Genomic DNA, 19,403 nt, shown 5'->3' on the forward strand with positions numbered 1-19,403 from the left:
TGGGACACATAAAACAACAGTAATTATGGCTGATTGTGGGGTTTATGGTATATATAAAGTGAAAAGCATGACAACCAACGCATAAGGGCAGGCAGGGGGGAAATAAGAAGAAATAGGCTACCACTTGAAGGGAGACTGTGATAAGTTGCAGATGTATGCTACAGAGCCTAAAGAAATTGCTGAAATAACAAAGGAAAGGGTGATATGTAATAAGTCAACAAAAGAAGAGAAAATGGAATCCTATAGAAAGTATGTAAACACTTCATAGACTTGCTTTTCCTTGACTCTACCCTATAAAAATGCTTGAACAAGTGGCCAGATATGTGTGCAAGAATGATGAGTACAGCATAACTGTAACCCCACAATGACAGAAGCAATTTAACTTGAAAAGTATATGGAACCCTAGCTGGCGTGTCTCAGTGATTAGAACATCTGCCTGCAAGGGCATGTACCTGGGTTGCAGGATCAGTCCCATTCTGGAGGGGGCGCGAGTGGGAGGCAACCAATACACCTCTCTAAAAATCAGTGGAAAAAACATCCTCGGGTGAGGATTAACAATAAAAGGTATATAGAAAGTGTTCCAAAATTACTAGAACAAAGAGTGATTTCTGAATTTCTCTTGACCTGTTTCCCACCCTTAATCTTAAAACCTTGGCCAAGATCCTCCTGTTATTCAGGAGAAACGGAAGACGGGGGTAGTCTCTGCAGTAAACATTGAGAGAGAATGTGCAAAAGCCCCAAACGTTTGGCTTTCCAAGAATAACGAGGGCCGTCCCTGGGTGGGCTCGAACCACCAACCTTTCGGTTAACAGCCGAACGCGCTAACCGATTGCGCCACAGAGACCCGTGGTGACACCTTCCCTCAGTGCAGTAGAGAGCATTCTTAGTCACCACTAGGTAGAGCCACCTTCCAGTTGTCCGATAGACTGTCGAGCGGCTCCCAAACCCAGAGAAACGGAGAGCTGGAGTCCACACCAGTGTAGGTTGTGTCTGAAAGCCGTGCATCGGGCGATTCTGAAGGCAAAGGGGCAGTTTGCTCCACTCCCGCCTCAGACACCAGCTCCCCAGAGACGCCGGGGGCCGCGACCCCTGGGCCTGAGCCACGTGGAAGGACCCAGGGGAAGCCGAATGGCCCGTGGGCTCTCGTGGTGGCTCTTCCGTTTGCTCCGACACCCGACCATGGGTGCCGCTGGCGCTTCCCCGGCTCCACTTAGCAGAGGTGGGTGGCACGGGAGCCGGGAGCCGGAAAGAGCCGGCTGGAGGCAAAAGAGGCAAATAAGAAAAGGTGGGAAAGTTATTCCTGTTATTAGACATTTTAAATGTGTCTGATCACTCACTGATTAAAAGGTCGGGTGTGGGGGCGGGGGACTGTAGACTGTGTTTCGTTTTGCATATTTTCCAATGTTTATGGCTTTTATGTTCTGTAATCTTTTTCCTGCAATGTCTAATCTCCTATTAATTCCTTCCAGTGAATATATGATCATATGACCTTAGACGTTATTGCTTCCATCTCTAAACCTTGACTCTGGACATTCGAATATACGTTCCAAGTTTCTAATCTACTCTTTGGACATATGTAACAGTCATAATAGCTATTAAAATCCTCTCTGCTAATTTTAACACTGTGTCAGTTATGTTTGGGTTTCAAAGCACTAATTATTCTCTTCACTGTGGGTCATGTTGTCCTGCCTCTGCATGCCTGGCATTCTTGGATTGGGTGCCAGACATTGTCATAGTTAACCCTGGGAACTGGCTGTTTTGGTAGTCCTATAAATCTTAGGGAGTTTTGTTCTGGGATCCAATTAGGAGACTTGTCAACACTTGGATCCCTTTGGAGCTTGCTTTTATGAGTTTTTAAGTGGGTCAATCTCAGGCTGTTTCTTCCCACACCTAAGGCTAGACCTTCCTGAGTGTTCTTCACAGTGGCCCATGAATTATGAGTAGTCCTGTCTGGCTGGTGGGAGTATGATTTCCTACCCTGTGTGAGCACCAGGCACTGAGCCTTCTGATCTTTACAGAGGTTTCTCCCCTTGGCTTCAGGCAGTTTCTTCACAAGTATGTCCTGATCAGTACTCTGCTGGATACTTTTTATATGCCTGAATTCTCTCTCTGTCCATTACTCTCATCACTCGGAGGCAGGATAGTAAGAAATTAGGAAAATTCCTTGGCATGTGGAATTGGGAAACTGAGACAGATAACTGATGCAAACTGGCCTCATCCAGCTCCCTGGCTCACCTGCCTCCTTCTCCCTTGCAGAACAGTAAGCCCTCAGGACAATGAGGTTCTGATCAGTATCAGATAATCCTAGGAACAAAGCCTCCAATCTATTGACCACAGAGATAGAATTTTGGTCAAACTAGAGATAACATCTAGGCCTCAGCTGTATTTCAGCTCCAGGCCCAGAAAAGCAGCAAAACCAGACAAAAGTGACACCATGACTGGCCACAGGACCAGATGCAATGACCAATGACCCCCAACCCTAGCACCAACCAATCAGTAGAGACCACAACCCTGATCCTATATACTCATTTTGATTAATCAGCATATTAAAGGCACACCTGGAAAGCTGAGCCTTTAAGAGAAAGGACCCAGCGAGTATGTGTGTGCTCTCTCTTCTCTCTCTAGAGCAGGGGTGAGGAACATCTGGCTGGCAGGCCACATAAGGCCCTCAAAATCACTTGGTCTTGCCCTGCCAAGGCAACCACAGACAGGACTTGAAATTCAATAAATCTAGGAGCTTTTATCATAGGAACATAAATTTATATTAAGTGAATCACAATAATAATGTAAATTTTGAGGGACAAGGAAGGAACATCCATTACGGGATAGTCAGGACACTTATAAGAGTACATGATGGGACGGACACGGATGCTTTTCATCTGTTGTCCTCAGTCCATCTGCCTGTATTGCGGTGACTCAGAGGACAGTCAGTGCCAGGCAGGCTGGGAGTGTACACGATGCAAAAGTGTTAACACACTGGCAAAACTACAGTGATCTAATAATGATGAGATGACCTCCTGACATTAATGATCTTGCCTCCGATGATTGATGACAATTTTGTTGACTTCTTTGTTGACACAGACAATAACTCCGATCCAACCTTTATCCACATATCCACAATCAACATTTCTCCCCAAAACTGAATCTCAGATAAAGATTAAGGAAATTACAGTACACAGAAAAGACCTCAAGAGTCGATGATACAAATGTTGGATATGTTCCAAATCCAAGATGCAGGATTAGAACAGTGATCAAAGCAAAATAATCATGTTGCTGGTGACACACATACTGGATAGTTATTAAAACTTGAGTGGTGTGCCCTGGCCGGTTTTGCTCAGCGGTTAGAGCGTCGGCCTGCGGTCCAGAAAGACCGGGGTTCAGTTTTTGCTAAGGGCACGTACCTCGGTTGCAGTTTGTCCCTGGTTGGGTCGTGTGGGTGGCAGCCACTCGATGTGTCCCTTTTGCATCGATGTTTCTCTCTCTTTCTCTCTTCCTCTCTCTCCCGCCCACTCTATCTGAATAAAAAATGGAAAAAATGTCCTCAGGTGAGGATAAAAAAAAACAGCTTGAGTGGTGTGACATCCTACAAATGGCGACTACAAAGAAAAGAAAGATTGATACAGAGTGTCAATCTTTCCAAGAGAAATGGACAAATGATTATTTTTTGTTGAAGTCAAAGGCAAATCTGAGTGCATAGTTTGTGGCGATGCATTAGCACTAATAAAAAAAAGCCAATCCAGCCGGTGTGGCTCAGTGGTTGAGTGATGATCCATGCACCAAGTGATCACCAGTTTGATTCCCAGTCAGGGCACATGCCCAAGTTGTGCGCCCGACCCCAGTGGGGGACATGCAGGAAGCAGCCAATCAATGTTCTCTCTCACTGATGTCTCTATCTCTCTCCCTCTCTCTTCCTCTCTCTCTAAAATCAATAAAGAAAAAAGATTTTTATCCTCACCCGAGGACATTTTTTCTATTTTTTGTTCAGATAGAGTGTGGGAGGGAGAGAGAAACATCGACGTGAAAGGGACACGTCGAGCGGTTGCCACCCACACGACCCAACCAGGGCTGGGGACAAACTGCAACCAAGGTACAAACTGCAACCAAACTGCAACCAAACTGCAACCAAGGTACGTGCCCTTAGCGGGAACCGAACCCCGGTCTCTCAGGACCGCAGGCCGACGCTCTAACCGCTGAGCCAAACCGGCCAGGGCAGAAAAAAGATTTTTAAAAAGCCAATCTGGAGCGTCATTACATGCTAAACTCAATGAATTGGGAGGCCAAATACATCTGGATAAAATTAATGCTCTTCAGTAGAGTTTGGAATCACAACAAACCGCTTTCACTAGGCCTCGTTGTGACAGAGACGTTATTCAGAAGAGTTATATAGTGAGCAAGCTAATTGCAAAGAAACGGAGGCCTCATGTAGAGGAAAAGTTTGTGAAACACGGTGGCTGCAACGGAGTTGTTAGCACCAAAGTAAAGTTGTTTCAAAGTGTTAGTTTGTTTCAGAACTTTCTCAGACTAGATTACTGATTTAGCACAAGATATTTAAAAAACACTGAAGGATTCTGCAGGAGATTTTGTTTCTCTCTCTCGCTTGTGACAACAGATATAACAAATACTGTCCAACTTGCCATTTTCATTTGTGGAGTAACTGCAGAGTTTGACACGTGAGAGGAACTGCTGTCACTGGAAGCCATGTATGGCACTACAAGAGGTGAGGACTTGGAGAGACTTGTTTTATCAATGAAAAAACTTGAGCTAACATTTGAAAAGCTAAGGGTTAATTGCATTTGTCAACAAAGAACTGAATCGTCTCAGTCTTGATCCAAATGATTTAATTATATGCCACTGCATCATACACCAAGAAGGTCTCTGTGCACAGTCGTCGTAACTCAACAATGTGATGTCAACAGTAGTGTCATGCATACATTTTGTCAAATCAGAGGGTTTAACAACCACCAGTTTAAGGAGTTACTGAGTGATCTTGACTCTGAGTACAGTGATCTTATTTATCACTGTAAGTGCAGTGGCTGAGTCATGGGAACAAGATCAAGAGCTTTTATCAACTGCGGGATGAAGTCAAGCAGTTCATGGAGATGAAGGAAAAACCTGTCAGGGAACTCAGTGACAGCAAGTGGCTGTGTGATTTACCATTCATGGTGGGCATTACCAAGTGCCTCTCAGAGCTGAACATCAAGCTGCAGAACCCCAACCAGCTTTAACTCCCTGAAGCTAAATTAAGGTTGTGGAAAGTGTGACTGGAAAGGAATGACAGTGCATTTCCCCACTCTAGAAGGACAAAAGCCTTCTAGACACTTGAATGTGCTCTGAATGTGTAAAACTAATTGACACATTTAATGAAAGATTCGAGGATGTGAAAAGTAAACAAATGGAATTGAACATCTTTGCTACATCCTTTCAATGTAGAACCAGCTGATGTGTCTGATAACCTACAACATGAAATCATTCAGCTGCAAAGCGATGATGATCTGAAAGGTAGGTGCAACAACCTCCCACTGCTTGAGTTCTATAAATGTTACATAAGCAACGATGAAATTCTCACTTTGTGAAGATGTGCATTGAAATATGCATCTGTGTTTGGAACAACTTACTACTGTGAGCAGTTCTTTTCAAAACTTACCATGGCAAAGAGTTGACTGCTCCAGACTGACCAATGCAAACCTGCAAAAGCAGTTGTGAGTAGCATCATCAATACCAGCTAACATCACTCGTCTCACCAAAGACAAGCAGTTCCTGCCATCACATTAAGGGTGAATTAGTGAAATGTTTGACCAAATATAGCAGGCTAATTTTTAAGTTGATGACTTTGTAAGGCCCCAAAGTGATTGTTATAAATATCAAAACAGCACTTGGCACAAAAAAAAAAGGTTCCCCACCCCTGCTCTAAGGTCTACTTTGTCTAAATGTTGTTGAACAATTGAATTTTCTGCAGCAGAGTAAGTAGTTCATAAAACAGGTAAGTTTGAACATATAGACTAGATGAGCATTATGTTAAAGTTTTATTAGGCTCTGTGGTTGTGGTTCAGTGGGTTGAGCATTAAATTAGTCGCCCGGAATGAGAGATCCCAGTTGGATTATGAGGTCAGGGCTCATGCCCCTGTTGTGAGCTTGATCCCCAGTAGGGGATGTGCAGGAGGCAGGGCAGTTGATGTTTCTCTCTCTCTCTCTCTCTAAAAAAAATAATAAAAACATTTTTTAAAATGTTTTATAAGACAGTGTTTTTCTTCTGTAAAGGGTGTTGGTGTTTAACATGTATAGGTTCATTTTATGGAGCTAACATGGAAGTGACAGGATTTGAATTAGTTTTGAAAAATAATCTCAGAAAAAGGAAACAAGGCTGCTGGCAAGGCACAAAGATATGGATGCAAAAACAAAACAAAACAAACCTTAGAACCTGCCACAGCTATTCTGGCCACCACTTTTTTGAAGTAAAAAGGGGGGGGGGGGGGGGATTGCTGGAAGCACCGGCGATCCCTCAGACAAGGAGACTGCAGCCCCAGAGACGCCCTGGCTTGCGGTTCCGCGTCTGTCCCCGAAGAGAGGACCCTGGGGACCCCTGGGCTTCGGAATCCCGCACCAAACGCGGGTGTCTGTTCCTGAACTCAGCGCCGGGTGCAGGAGTCGCTCCCGCTTACGGCTCGGCTCGGGGCAGCTGCAGGAGCCGGCGCTTAGGTGCGTCTGAGCCCGGTGCCTCCGCCGTCCAGCCGCGTGGACGCCGCCCCTCCCCGGCTGCGGACCCGCGTCGCGGGGCCCTTTTAGCGGCGATGGCAGCCGGTGCTCTGGGATCCTAACGACCGGTGCCTCGAATGGACCCAGGAACCGTAGGAACCGCCCTCCCTTCTGCTCGGACGCGCCGGACCTGCGAGCTCTTTCCACGCGGGCCCTTCGGTCTCCGCGCTTCTCCGGTGTCTTTCCGCCGAAAGGGGTCTCCCCGCTGCTGCTGCGGTCGCTCATTCTGTTCGGTTCCATTTAAGTTCAACACTTCGATCACACTTTCACGTTTTATCAGGTACCTTAGCAAAGGCTCACGTCTTCAGGCATTTGTCTCTTTGAAAATTTGGAACATTCAGCACAGGCCCAAACCATGCTTTCTGAATTGAATTACTGAGTTCATCTGAAGATCAGGCCGCCAGGCCCAACATAAACCACAAGGATTTCAGGACCACCACCTGCTGGAGGACCTGCTGGCAGCCCACGCAGATTTCATGATGGGGGATTCCTCCCTCATGGTATTGAGATTCTGTTTTTAGGGCAGTTTTATTTCACCTGTTACAATACCAGAAATTTCTTTATTTGCCTTTATGATTTTTCTGCTCAACATATTTCTTCAAGTGGGAATTTTAATAAGTAGGTAAGAATGGTCTTCAGAGAAAGGTAGTGTCAGAAAAGTTTTCCTGTTTGCCTCAGCAGAAGACCAACAAGCAGAAAGAGTCTTCTCTCACTGACACACCGACTAGAAATAGGAGTGGATTATGTCACCCTCACCATGGACTGGAGGACCAAGTTCCAGGTGAGGCTGACTTCCTGGTAGCTTTTCAGATCAGGAAATTTCATAACATTTTTAAAAATCCTTACCAGCCCTTGTCGGTTTGGTTCAGTGGTAGGAGCATCGGCCTGTGGACCAGAGAGTCCTGGATTCGGTTCCCACTAGGGGCACGTACCAAAGGAAAAAAGAAAATCCTCACCAGAGGACATGTTTATTGATTTTGAGAGAGAGAGAAACAACTATGTGAGAGAGAAACATCAATCAGTTGGTTGCCTGGCCTATACCCCCCCACTGGGAATCAAATCTTTTGTTGTACTGGAAGATGCTCCAACCAACTGAGCCACCTGGCCAGGGCCCTTCACCTTTTTCACCTAGTCCCCTAATCCCCCTCTTCTCTGGCAACCATCAGTCTGTTCTCTGTATCTAAGAGTTGTTTTGTTTGTTTGTTCATTTATTTTGTTCTTTAGATTCCACAAATAAGTGAAACCATGTAGTATTTGTTTTTCTCTGACTTACTTATTTAACTTAGCATAATACCTTCTAGGTCTATCCATGATGTCACAAATGGTAAGATTTCATTCTTTTTTTTTAATCCTCATCCAAGGACATTTTTTGCATTTATCTTCAGACAGAGGGAGAAGGAGAGTGGGGGGAAGAGAGATAGAAAAACATCAATGTGAGAGAGACACACTGAGTGGTTGCCACCCACACCACCCCAACCTGGGCCGGGAACAAACTGCAACCAAGATATGTGCCCCTAGCAGGAACCGAATCCAGGACTCTCCGGTCCACAGGCCGACACTCTAGCGGCTGAGCCAAACTGGCCAGGGCAAGATTTCATTCTTTTTAATGGCTGAGTAATATTCCATTGTATATATGTACCAATGCTTTTTTATTCACTGGTATAATGATGGGCACTTGGGTTGCTTCCATATCTTGGCTATTCTAAATAACACTGCAATGGCCCTGGCCGGTTTGGCTCAGCGGTTAGAGCGTCGGCCTGCGGTACAGAGAGACCCGGGTTCGGTTCCTGCTAAATAACACTGCAATGAACATAGGGATGCCTATATTCTATCAAATTAGTGTCTTGGGTTCCTTCAGATATATACCCAGAAGTAAAATTCACTCGGTTATAAGGCAGTTCCAATTTTAATTTTTTAGGACCCTCCATACTGTTTTCCACAATGGCTACACCAATCTGCATTCCCACCAACAATCCTTGCCAGCACTTGTTGTTTGTTGATTTGTTGATTATAGCCATTCTGGCAGGAGTGAGGTGATATCTCAATGTGGTCTTACTTTGCATTTTTCTGATGATTAGTGATGTTGAGCATCTTTTCATATGTTTATTGGCCATCTGTATGCTCTCTTAGGAGAAGTGTCTATTTAGGTCTTTTGCCCATTTTAATAATTGGATTTTTGTTTTCTTTTGTTGTGTGTGTGTATTTGGTTGGTTATGTTTTTGTGTTTTTCTGTTTTGGTGTTGGATTGTATGAGTTCTCTATAAATTTTGGGTATTAACCCCTTATTACTTGTATGATTGGTGAATATGTTCGTTCTTTCATTCAGTGGGTTGTCTTTTCTTTTGAGGATGGTTTCCTTTGCTGTGCAAAAACTTTTTACTTTTGCCCTGGTTGGGTAGTTCAGTTGGTCAGAGTATCTCCCAATACACCAAGTTTATGGGTTCCATCTCCCATCAGGGCACATACAAGAATCAACCAATGAATGCATAAATAGGTGGAACAACAAATCTCTCTCTCTCTCTCTCTCTCTCTCTCTCTCTCTCAATTCACCTAGTCATGAAAATCTTTTCAGAGGAAAAGACTTCTGAACTGAGACCTGAAGGATGAGAATGAATTTGAGAACAAGAGGGACTTGTGAGAGACCATCCCCTGTGGAAAGAAGCAAGTGCCTGAAAGTGAGGTTGTTCCTGACATGTCAAGTACTAACTGTTGCTGGACTTGAGAACTGGCCAAAGATATTCAGATGATGGGGAGAAAGCAGGGGAGGAAGCAGAGTACATTTCATAAATATATATATAAATAAATGTATTAAGACATTTTAATGCAGTAATATGGGAACACTGGGTGATTGTAGGCTACAGGTATGTCCAGATTTAGGCTGTGGAAGGGTCATTCAGGTGCATTGTGGCAAATGGATTAGGGTAGACTAGATTGGCTGTAGGGAGGCTGGCTTTTTTTTTTTTTTTTTTCTCACCCGAGGACATTTTTTTCCATTTTTTGTTTAGATAGAGTGGGAGGAAGAAAGAGAGAGAGAGAGAGAGAAACATCGACGTGAAAGGGACACATCGAGTGGCTGCCACCCGCACAACCAACCAGGGCCAGGGACAAACTGCAACCGAGGTACATGCCCTTAGTGGGAACCAAATCCAGGTCTCTCTGGACTGCAGGCCGATGCTCTAACCGCTGAACCAAACCGGCCAGGGCGAGGCTGGCTTTTTATCTGGTTGTATTAATGGAGGTAAGTGATGGATGGAAGAGTGTGGTCATAAAGTGGCAGTAAGCCAGTGGTGCACCCTATAAAGTTAAGTGCTATCTACTGATTATAGTGGACATAAATTTCTGTGCGGGGAGAATGAGAGGGCATATCCAAAGATAAGTTTTGGGCAGGAGGATGGCTGATGGTGAGACTAACATACTAGGCAGGGGTAGGAATAGATTTGGGTGTTGTTTGGTGACTGGTTGAAACACTGGACACAGTGCACTACTCTTCATGGGATGCTGTGTCTGGGTCTGATCATAGAGTGTCACAGTACAGGAGTGTGTGATGCTGACAGGGAACTCACTGTGCATTGAGTTTTAGCATTTGTGACTCTGAGAATCATATGAGGCTTCAACTTGTGAATCAGGAATTGTGGGTTAGAAGTACAGTTTTGTAGTTTAGAAAAAGCTGTGGAGATAATTATAGATCTGGTTGATGTAGGTGGTAATTGAAAGTGTGTTGGCCGTAGCTGATGTGTCTCTTAGGTACTGGGCAGAGGGTAGATCGAGCCAAAGCTCTTCAAGGTCAAGGTAATGGTCTTTTCTTTACTGAGCTGAAGTTTATGGCTCAGACTCAACCTACCTTGGCTTCTCAGCAAGAAAAGCATGATCGCAGGTCTGCAGTTCCTGTTTTCCAAAAAGTCATATTGATTCCTAATCTCATCATGTGGGAAAACTTCCAGGTTCCTTTCTTCAGTTTAATTTCCAGAAAATTTGAAGAAAGAAATCTCTCTATATTTCGATATCATCGAAGAACCAACATGTTAACATTTCAGTCATCAATATTTTTCTAAAATTAGTCTAATCCTTATGTCATAGATATTTGAAGCCACTTTAAAATGGTGCCAGAGCTGCCATGCCAAGGGAAATACCTTGGACGTCCAATGCCTTACACCTTTGGAATGTTAAAATGGCAAAACAACCTTTGGACAGAGCCTAAAGCAACCTAGTGTCCCAAAGAACTGTTTGTAAGGATAACAAGAAAGCAGATATGACTACAAGACTGATGACTAACTACCAGGTTAAAAGTTAAAAACATCATTATGTTATGTTATCTGCAGCAATAGAAATAAATGCCTTTCTTCTATTTTTTAAAATATGTTTTTATTTATCTTTTTTAGAGAGAGAGGAAGGGAAAGAGAGAGAGAAAGGCATTTATTTCTATTGGGGCACGAGCCCAAAACAGGCATGAGCCCTGACCAGGAATCAAACCAGGACCTCTCAGTCCATGGGACTGATGCTCAGTTCACTGAGCCACACCTGCCAGGCAATGCCTTTCTTCTGTTGATGTAACTGTTCTCCTCTCCTCTCTCATAAATACCCCTTACCTTTGTCTTCTAATCAGAACATTATTTTGGCTTCTGCCTGAATCAACAGTTCCCTAATAGCTTTTCCTTTCTTTGATCTTAAATAAGTACTGTTGCCTCTAACTTTGAAAGGCTTATTGTTTTTAGGTTAACACTTACATAACCAATACACCAAAAGCTATGCCTCATATGCACCTCAGAGTCACAAAGGCTAAAACTCACCACAACAGGGAGTCCAGTTTAGGAGAGTAGATTCTTCCAAACAATCAAACATTGATTGCAAAGATAATATGAATGAATCTTTTAATATTTATGATATAACACGCATCCATTCAAATGCTGTGAGCGCCTTAAAAATAGACATGTACAATTGTTATAATGATTATAAGCCTCATTATTCCCATATTTTAAAAAATGGTTACAAAGAACTCCATTTACCAAAATGTACTTCTTTATTTCTATTTTGATTCTGGCCCTTTTCTTCTACTTGCAATCTAGTTCTGCTTTTGCTTCTTATTTCTTCCTTGGATTAGAATTTTACTTACCTAATTTAGCAGGTTAGATTACTTTCTCACACTCTCTAAGGTAAATAAGTTTGAGGTTAACAGTTGAAGATTCAGGGTCATAAACAAGGGATCTGGATGAATTTCCGATGTTTTTCTGCAGAGGTCTGTTATTCAGTAGGAAAGGGCCTTTATCCGAGCTGTGGTGTGAGCTGACAAAACAGATATTTTGGTATTTGAATTTGAATGTCCCTAATTTGTGCTGTTTTCTGATGTCTCAGTCGCAAGTCTTTGACCAGAATGTCTGTCCATTTGTGATCTCCATCTTCCAAAGACAACTGAGTAATCTTATTTGGAGAGTTTTTCTCGGTTGCTATAGAGATGTTTCCTAAAGAGTCACTATGATGCAATAACACACAAAGAAGCATTGGTGGTTCAGTGGCAGAATTCTCGCTTCCCATGTGAGAGACCTGGGTTCGATTCCCAGCCAGTGCATCCTATGTGGCTTAGTTTTGCTACCTGATAAATGGCTTAGGTCCGCATAGACCTGGTGAAAGCCCCTGGGTCTTTACACCAGACACCCTGAGCCAAATGTTAATCTCCTCAGCCACTGTGGCCTCCCCGTCTGGTGGGTCTGTCTGGGTTCCAGAAAGAATCCTGTGTACCTGGCCATGTGTGCCAACAGGTGTTGGTCTGAAATTTATATTTTTAAAACGGTGAAAACCAGCTACAAATTCTGGGAAACGTTAGTGGTTTTGTTTCATTCCTCTTGGATACTCCTTCGCAGATCCCCATCTGAGAACGCCAACAGTGTGAGTGCGTTCCAGAGACTGCAAGTGATTGATTCATTGACATCCAAAACTCCTTGGAGAAGTCCCCTAACCAACAGTAGTTGTATTACAAGATAGTGACATTTGGGAGTTTTTTCCCCTTCCTGTTTTAAAGATTACCTTGATTGATTTAATTTCAAGAGTTATTTTGAGTCTGAGATTGTCTCTCTGCAGTTTCAGTATAAAACAATGGAGATACTGTTGTTAATATCGAAGTTGTTTCATTCATGTATTTATTTTTTAATTCTCTTGGAAATATAAAATTTAATAAATTCTGAACTGTGGTACAATTTCTTGTTTTTGTCTCTGTGGACAGGAATCAGGATTTAGATGGTGGGGGTTGGGGAGAGCAAGAATTCTGATTTATGTAAAGGAATGAGATGAATTTCTTACAAGGTCAAGTTTTTAAAGACTGCAATGTCCCCAGATTTCCCCTTAATGTTTGCTGAAAAAAAATTCTGTTTTTGAGCCCCTTCCTTAGGGAATGTGGTAGCCTGTGAGAGGCTTCCTCCATATCCAGGTCTCCTCTTCCTCCTTTTCTTCCTTCTCTTCTTCCTCCTCCTTCTCCTTCTCTTGTCCCTTCTCAGCTTTTTTCTCCTTTAATGCAGAAGCTAGAGGAACATGGGAGGAGAGGACCCACAAGGCAAGGCCTGCAGGAGAACTTTGTTGCAGAGCTTGAAAGAGAGGAAGGACAGAGAGGCTGTGGGCTGTGAAATAAGCAATGGGAAGCAAAGCAGAGCTGTGAATACTTACAGCCCACAGCCTTTTCAGAGTATCCAACTGATACAAATAAAGGAATTTAGCTTTTATTTTCAATTACAGGCTGGTTCCTAGAGAGCTTTTTTTTTTTTGGTGCCCCTAGCGGGAACCTAACCAAGACTCTCTGGTCTGCGGGCCAATGCTCAATCGCTGAGCCAAACTGGCCAGAGCCTAGAGAGTATTCTTTAAGCTCACATCATGCTAAAAGCTCAGTTTCATGGGCCTTGTCTCCATAAAGTTGACTTTGGTTGTAGTAAAGAGTACTGTCCACACCTTTCTCTTGAAACAAAATCTTGGAATCTCAACAACATTCTCTCTGCCATGAAATTCATTGTAGGGTAGAAGGAGAGTTTGAAAAAAATGTTTAATATACATGAAGTAAAATGCATCGAACCTATATGTACAATATACCAGATGATTATAATGCACACCCCTGTGTAACCTACACACAGATGAAGAAGTAAAATAGTATTAATCCTTCAATCAATTTCTCCTATAGTTTACTAGGTCATAATCTTCTACCTTATCCCCCATTCCCACTTAATTCACCCCCCATCTACAATTCTCTCACTGGGGTTTCAGTTTTAATATCCCTTATTGTTAATGGATTTGAGCACTGTTATATGTTGTTAGCCATTTGGATTTTTTCTTAAAAGATTTTTGTCCCCAAGACTATGATTCTTTTCCTATAGATCTGTTTGTCTTTTTCTTCTTGTTTTGTAATAATTCACTGAATATCTTCAGTACCAGTTGGTTATACCAACTGCTAGCAGCCTCTTGACACCACACTGCTCACAAGCCATAAGATTGAGTAAACACACACACACACGGAAAGTAACAGAATTTGACAATGCAAGGAAGAAAGATCCACAAACTCTGCATGTGAGCTAAAAGACACCTGGGTAAGGCATTCTGGGATTCCTTGTATATCAGACAGACCTATGGGGGAGGAAGAATGTGGGCTCCATGTGGGACTATCCTCTTGGCTCTACATAATCCTTGCCCAAAGAAAGAAGGCACGGCCAGAAGAGGGCCAGAGTGGGGCACGTGGCAGATCTGTCTTTCCCTGGCTACAAGCACAGTGAATATTGGATAGGCCAGCATGTGAACAATGGATATTCCCAAGCAATGGTGATGTACTTACATTGTTGTTACCAACCATTCTATTGGGAAGTTATGACCTAAGAACAGAAGAAAACAGAAGAGAGCAGAGAAAATACCTCAGTTCCAGGCAATCCAGGATATTGTGCCAACTGCCAGAATCCTTGAACTGAGATGGTTACAAGCTAGGGAATGTTGCCCTCAAGGGTTTGATTGCTGGCAACATTTCGTTAAGGTATTTAACATTGGTAGGTTGGCTCCAGGGTGCATAAAAGAACAGGCTCTAGCCTACAGAATTGCCAAGAGTATATGTATGAGAATATTCTCTGTAGCACTGTTTTTACAGGAAAATAAAATAGCAGTACCAATTCATTATTCGACAATGATTTGACTTCCTTTCAAGCTTGGCATTTGGGTGGTAGGTCTCCATGAAGGTTCAACATTCATGTGGAGAATTGTTATTTCTGTTCCATACCTGGGCCACTGCATGATGTTTCTCCTAAACAATTGCAAGGTGTTCAGATTCGGTAAATCCAAGAGTCATAAAAACTTTTAAAAGGGCAATCATCACAAGGTCAGGTGGACTAAAGCATTCAGTAAACCAGCTAGTAAAGAGTTTACACTGGCGTAGTTGGTTGGGCATCATCTGTGCATTGAAAGCTTATTGGTTTGCCCTGGCTGGTTTGGCTCAGTGGCTGGAACATTGGCCTGCTGTCTGGAGAGACCTGGGTTTGGTTCCCGCTAAGGGCACGTACCTCAGTTGCAGTTTGTCCCCGGCCCTGGTTGGGTCGTGTGGGTGGCAACCACTCAATGTGTCTCTTTTATGTCAATGTTTCTCTCTCTCTCTCTCTCCCTCCCACTCTAGCTGAACAAAATATATCAAAAAATGTACTCGAGAGAGGATTAAAAAAAAAAATTTTTTTTTTTTAAAAGAAAGCTTACTGGTTCGATTCACAGTCAGGGTACATGCTTGGGTTGTGGGCCCTTAGTGGAAGGTGTTTGGAAAGCAACCAATGTTCTGCTGTCACATCAATGTTTCTCTCTCCCTCTCCCTTCCTCTCTCTCTAAAAATCAATAAAAATATTCTTTTTAAAAATAGCTTACAGTGGCTAATTCATTTGAATTTTTAAAAGGCAGAAATGAATATGTCAAATACCAGTGAGATCTGTGGAATAAAACTACTGGTGCAATGAAGATAGTCTAAGAGATCAAACAGAAATACCAAGCTAAATTTATAATGAGCAGGTTGAAGAAAAATAAAGCACTACAGAAAGTTCAAGATGTCAGGGAAGTCAGACAAAACATTGATCTCATCTGGGCCCCTTTTGCATGCAAAGGAAGCAGCTGGAAGACAAAATGGTACAGAAATCACAGCAGGATGTGAACATGGAAGTTGTTCCTGACCATCTTACTGTCTGGAATATCTCCTTTAGAGACTCAGAACATCTAAATTATTAACCTAGTTTTTACACAAGGTGACTCAAATGAAAAGGTGATTTAAAATACATTTCTTTTACATTGCTATCTGTAAAACATTAGATATTGTGGATGCTGGTTTGCATCTCAATGTTAAACCCTCACAGATAAATGTACTTACATAAATTATGACGACTCTGTAAATACAGAAGTGAATAGTGAACATAAAATGGTCACACCACTTGGCAGCATTTATGTAATAACTAATGACAAAAAATGTATGGTTAATGACATATAAAATAAAATTTTCTAAAACGTTTTTTTCCTTCATTGATTTTTTTTAGAGAGAGAGGAAGTGAGAGGGAGAGAGAGAGAAATATGGATGGGAGAGAACATCGATTGGCCGCCTCCTGCATGCCCTCCACTGGGGATGGGCACACAACCTGGGCATGTGCCCTGACGGGGAATCCAACCCGGGACCTCTTAGTGCATGGGTCCACGCTCAACCCTGAGCCACACCTGCCGGACAAAATAAAATTTTCTTTGCAGTAAAAATGCTATAATTTAAATGTATATCAATATATTCACACAATGAAAATGCAATTGTTAAAAAAAGAGTTAGACAATCCTGATAATTCATTACCGATAAAAAATACTAAGAGCACAATTATTGAGCATTTGTGGCACTCTTACATACATTTCCTTATTTGAAGCTCAGAACAACCCAAGGAACTGTGTAATCTGTGGTGGACGGTGAGAGGTTCCTTGACACAAAAGGAAGATGGACTCAAGGAACCTCAGGACAGAAAACGAGGAAGGGGTGGGGGGTGGGGAGCGGAAGGAGGGAGAGGGAGAGGAGGAGGAGAAGACAACTGCAGCCAGGTAAGACGCAGGAAGGAGGTAGGGCGCTCTTGCTCCTCAAATCTCTGCGACCACCGGCGTCCCTCTTTCCCTCTGTCTCAGACGGGTAGGTCTAGATGAGCGCATCATCCTAGATCACTTCTCTCTCGAAGGACCCTCGAGGGGAGAATGGGCCAACGGCAGTGTCGCCCCTCAGCGGTCCAGCGCGCAGAGTCCGGGCTTGTGGGGGAGCGTGTGCCCGATGTCTCTCTGGGTAAGAGCGGACTCCAGGATAGGCCTGCTGTTCCCCGAGCTACAGGACAGACGGCAACTCGGCCAGCTCCGTGAGCCGCGCGCGACCCCGGCCCCTGAAGGAGGAGCGACGATTCGGGCGCGGCCCCTCGGTGGGCTGAGCTAAGAGAGGCAGCAGGGGAACGGGCTGCCCTCCTGCTGCCGAAGGCTCTCTCCTCCCGCCCTTACAAAAGTTTGATCCAACTCCCTTCTCGAGCAACGGAGAGGCGGCCGGGCCGTATCCGATGGCGGGGGGGTGGGGGGGGGTTCTGTCCCCAAGAGCACGGCTGCGCTGGAAGAGGAGGAGGGACGGGGCAGCCGGTGGAGAGAAGTGGCTGGCTGTCCCGGGCAGGGAAAGGACGCGCTGGAAAGGGAGCCCGGCGCCGGGAGTCTCCAGGGGAGGCAGGGCTCGAGCCTCGTGGCCCTGGAAGGGGCGCCTCCTTCGGCCCTGGCCGGAGGTCTGCGGAGCACTAGGCCATGGGGCGACGTCTGCCACGCGTTCCAGCGCCACGCACCGCGCGGCCTTTGTGGTGCTGGCGGAGTCCCCGCGGGGCCCCGCGTTCTGGGAGAGGCGAGCTTGGCACCTTCTGGACAGAAAGGAGGCGTGGCGCGAGGTGGCGCGAACCCGCACGGCGTGGGGCGGGAGGGGCGCAGGGCGGTACCACGGAACAGACATGGTGCTCACGAACCCGGGGGTTCAGGGGAGAGCGCGAAGGGCTCCCCACCCACACACACACTGGCAGAGACTGCGTGGTCCAGTTTCCCACACGGGGAAATCGCGGGGGTCAGCACTGTGCAGCCTTCGGCTCCCTTCTCCGTGCACTCGGAGTCACCATCCCCATCCCGCAAACGCACACGGGAGACCGCCCCTCAGACACCCCATCCGAAGGCCGAGTGAACATTCTCTGTGCAGACCGACCCAGGGAGGCCCCGCCGCCCGGCGCGTTTCCGGGGCGCGCACCCACCCGCACACCTCCTCTCGGTGACGAGGGGCTCGCGTGCAGCCCACCGGGATGTGACGTCGCGCGGCCGTGCAGACCTGAGCGCGACGCCGAGGAGCCCTCAGCAGCCGCTTGTGCGGGAGGGCGGCCGCCGTGGAGAAAAGCAAGACTGCTGCGCCCGGACAGGCGCCCGCGCGTGTCCCTTCTGCGGGACTGAAGACTCACTCGGGGCCGGGAGCACACGACACCACACTTGTGGTGGACAGACGTCAGCTGTCGCAAAAGCACGTTTCCCTGACCGGGAATCGAACCCGGGCCGCGGCGGTGAAAGCGCCGAATCCTAGCCACTAGACCACCAGGGACTCTATTGCTTCAGGTCTCCCTCTGTGACCCAGAAGAGAGTGACGCTTCTCCCGTGTTCTGAGGGGCTTCGCGGAGGGCGGGAGGTGGAGAGGGGCACGTCCCCTGTCCCCCCAGGAATGCTTTCGTAAGGCCGAGTTCTCGCCCCGCCGTCTCCACCGAAGGAGCCCGCAGACAGCCGCCGAGCGCCCGCGCAGCCGCCACGACCACACGTCCCGGAGGGAGTTGTGCCCCCGCCGCCCTCCGAACGGCCGCAGAGATGCGCCTTTGCCAGGCGGCCCCGAGTGGAGAGGTCGCCGCCCCGGCTGTTGACCAAGGGAACCGGAGGAAGAGAGGGGAGACACCCAGGGTGAGACCCCGGGATCCCCAACCTCAGAAGGGACTCTACGGGGTGCGGGATCCGAGACAAGCCCTGCCCCGCAACCTGCCGCACCCGCATTTCCCCCGCCGTAGTGGATGGAAATGCCATCCTTTCGGACGCTCTGGCCAAAAAACACTTGTTCTCTCCTCGCCGGAGTTTTCCCACGTCCGATGAGGCAAGAATTCGTGTTCTCTCGTCCGTCAGGTGTGCGGACCTGGGTCTGCACGGGGGATGCTCCTGCTCGGCGGAGTGCTTGCTTGGGATCTGATCAGTTCTGTGGGGAGGGCCCCGCCCGTGGGTTGCAGGGTGTGGAGTTACACCCCTGGCCTCTGCGGACTAGATGCCCCGGCGGGGTGGGGGGGGGCTCTCCGGCCTCCCTCCGGCCTCCCGCCCCCCAGTCGCGACCATCAGAAATATCTACAGACAAGGCCTGGAGTCACAGCGAGGGCCGGGTGTGGGCGTGGGGAGGTGACCAAATCGCCCCCGATTGAGAACCGGCCGGGTGCACAGTCCCTGTTGTTTCTGGTCTCGCAACTTGCGCAGACGACTTTCCTGATCAGGGCGCGGGGGACGATTCAGCTCTCGGCACCCGGATCAGTTGGGCGTGGGATTTGAGACTTTCATCTCCAGATCAACCTCTTTTGAGCCTGTCCACGAGGGCCGGCCCGGCAGAGGGCTGGGTC

The 19,403-nt window shown here is 46.1% G+C and overlaps 3 non-coding genes across 3 annotated transcripts; 1 reads left to right on the forward strand and 2 right to left on the reverse strand.

The window, feature by feature from the left end:
- Positions 1-770: 770 nt before the first annotated feature.
- On the reverse strand, positions 771-844 carry TRNAN-GUU. Its single transcript has one exon. It is a non-coding gene; the product is annotated as a tRNA-Asn (tRNA).
- Positions 845-12,245: 11,401 nt separating this feature from the next.
- On the forward strand, positions 12,246-12,316 carry TRNAG-CCC. The gene has a single exon. It is a non-coding gene; the product is annotated as a tRNA-Gly (tRNA).
- A 5,973-nt stretch (positions 12,317-18,289) lies between these two features.
- TRNAE-UUC lies at positions 18,290-18,361 on the reverse strand. Its single transcript has one exon. It is a non-coding gene; the product is annotated as a tRNA-Glu (tRNA).
- Positions 18,362-19,403: the final 1,042 nt, after the last annotated feature.

This window comes from Molossus molossus, unplaced genomic scaffold (genome assembly GCF_014108415.1).
Source record: "Molossus molossus isolate mMolMol1 unplaced genomic scaffold, mMolMol1.p scaffold_m16_p_20, whole genome shotgun sequence".
Classification (NCBI taxonomy): domain Eukaryota; kingdom Metazoa; phylum Chordata; class Mammalia; order Chiroptera; family Molossidae; genus Molossus; species Molossus molossus.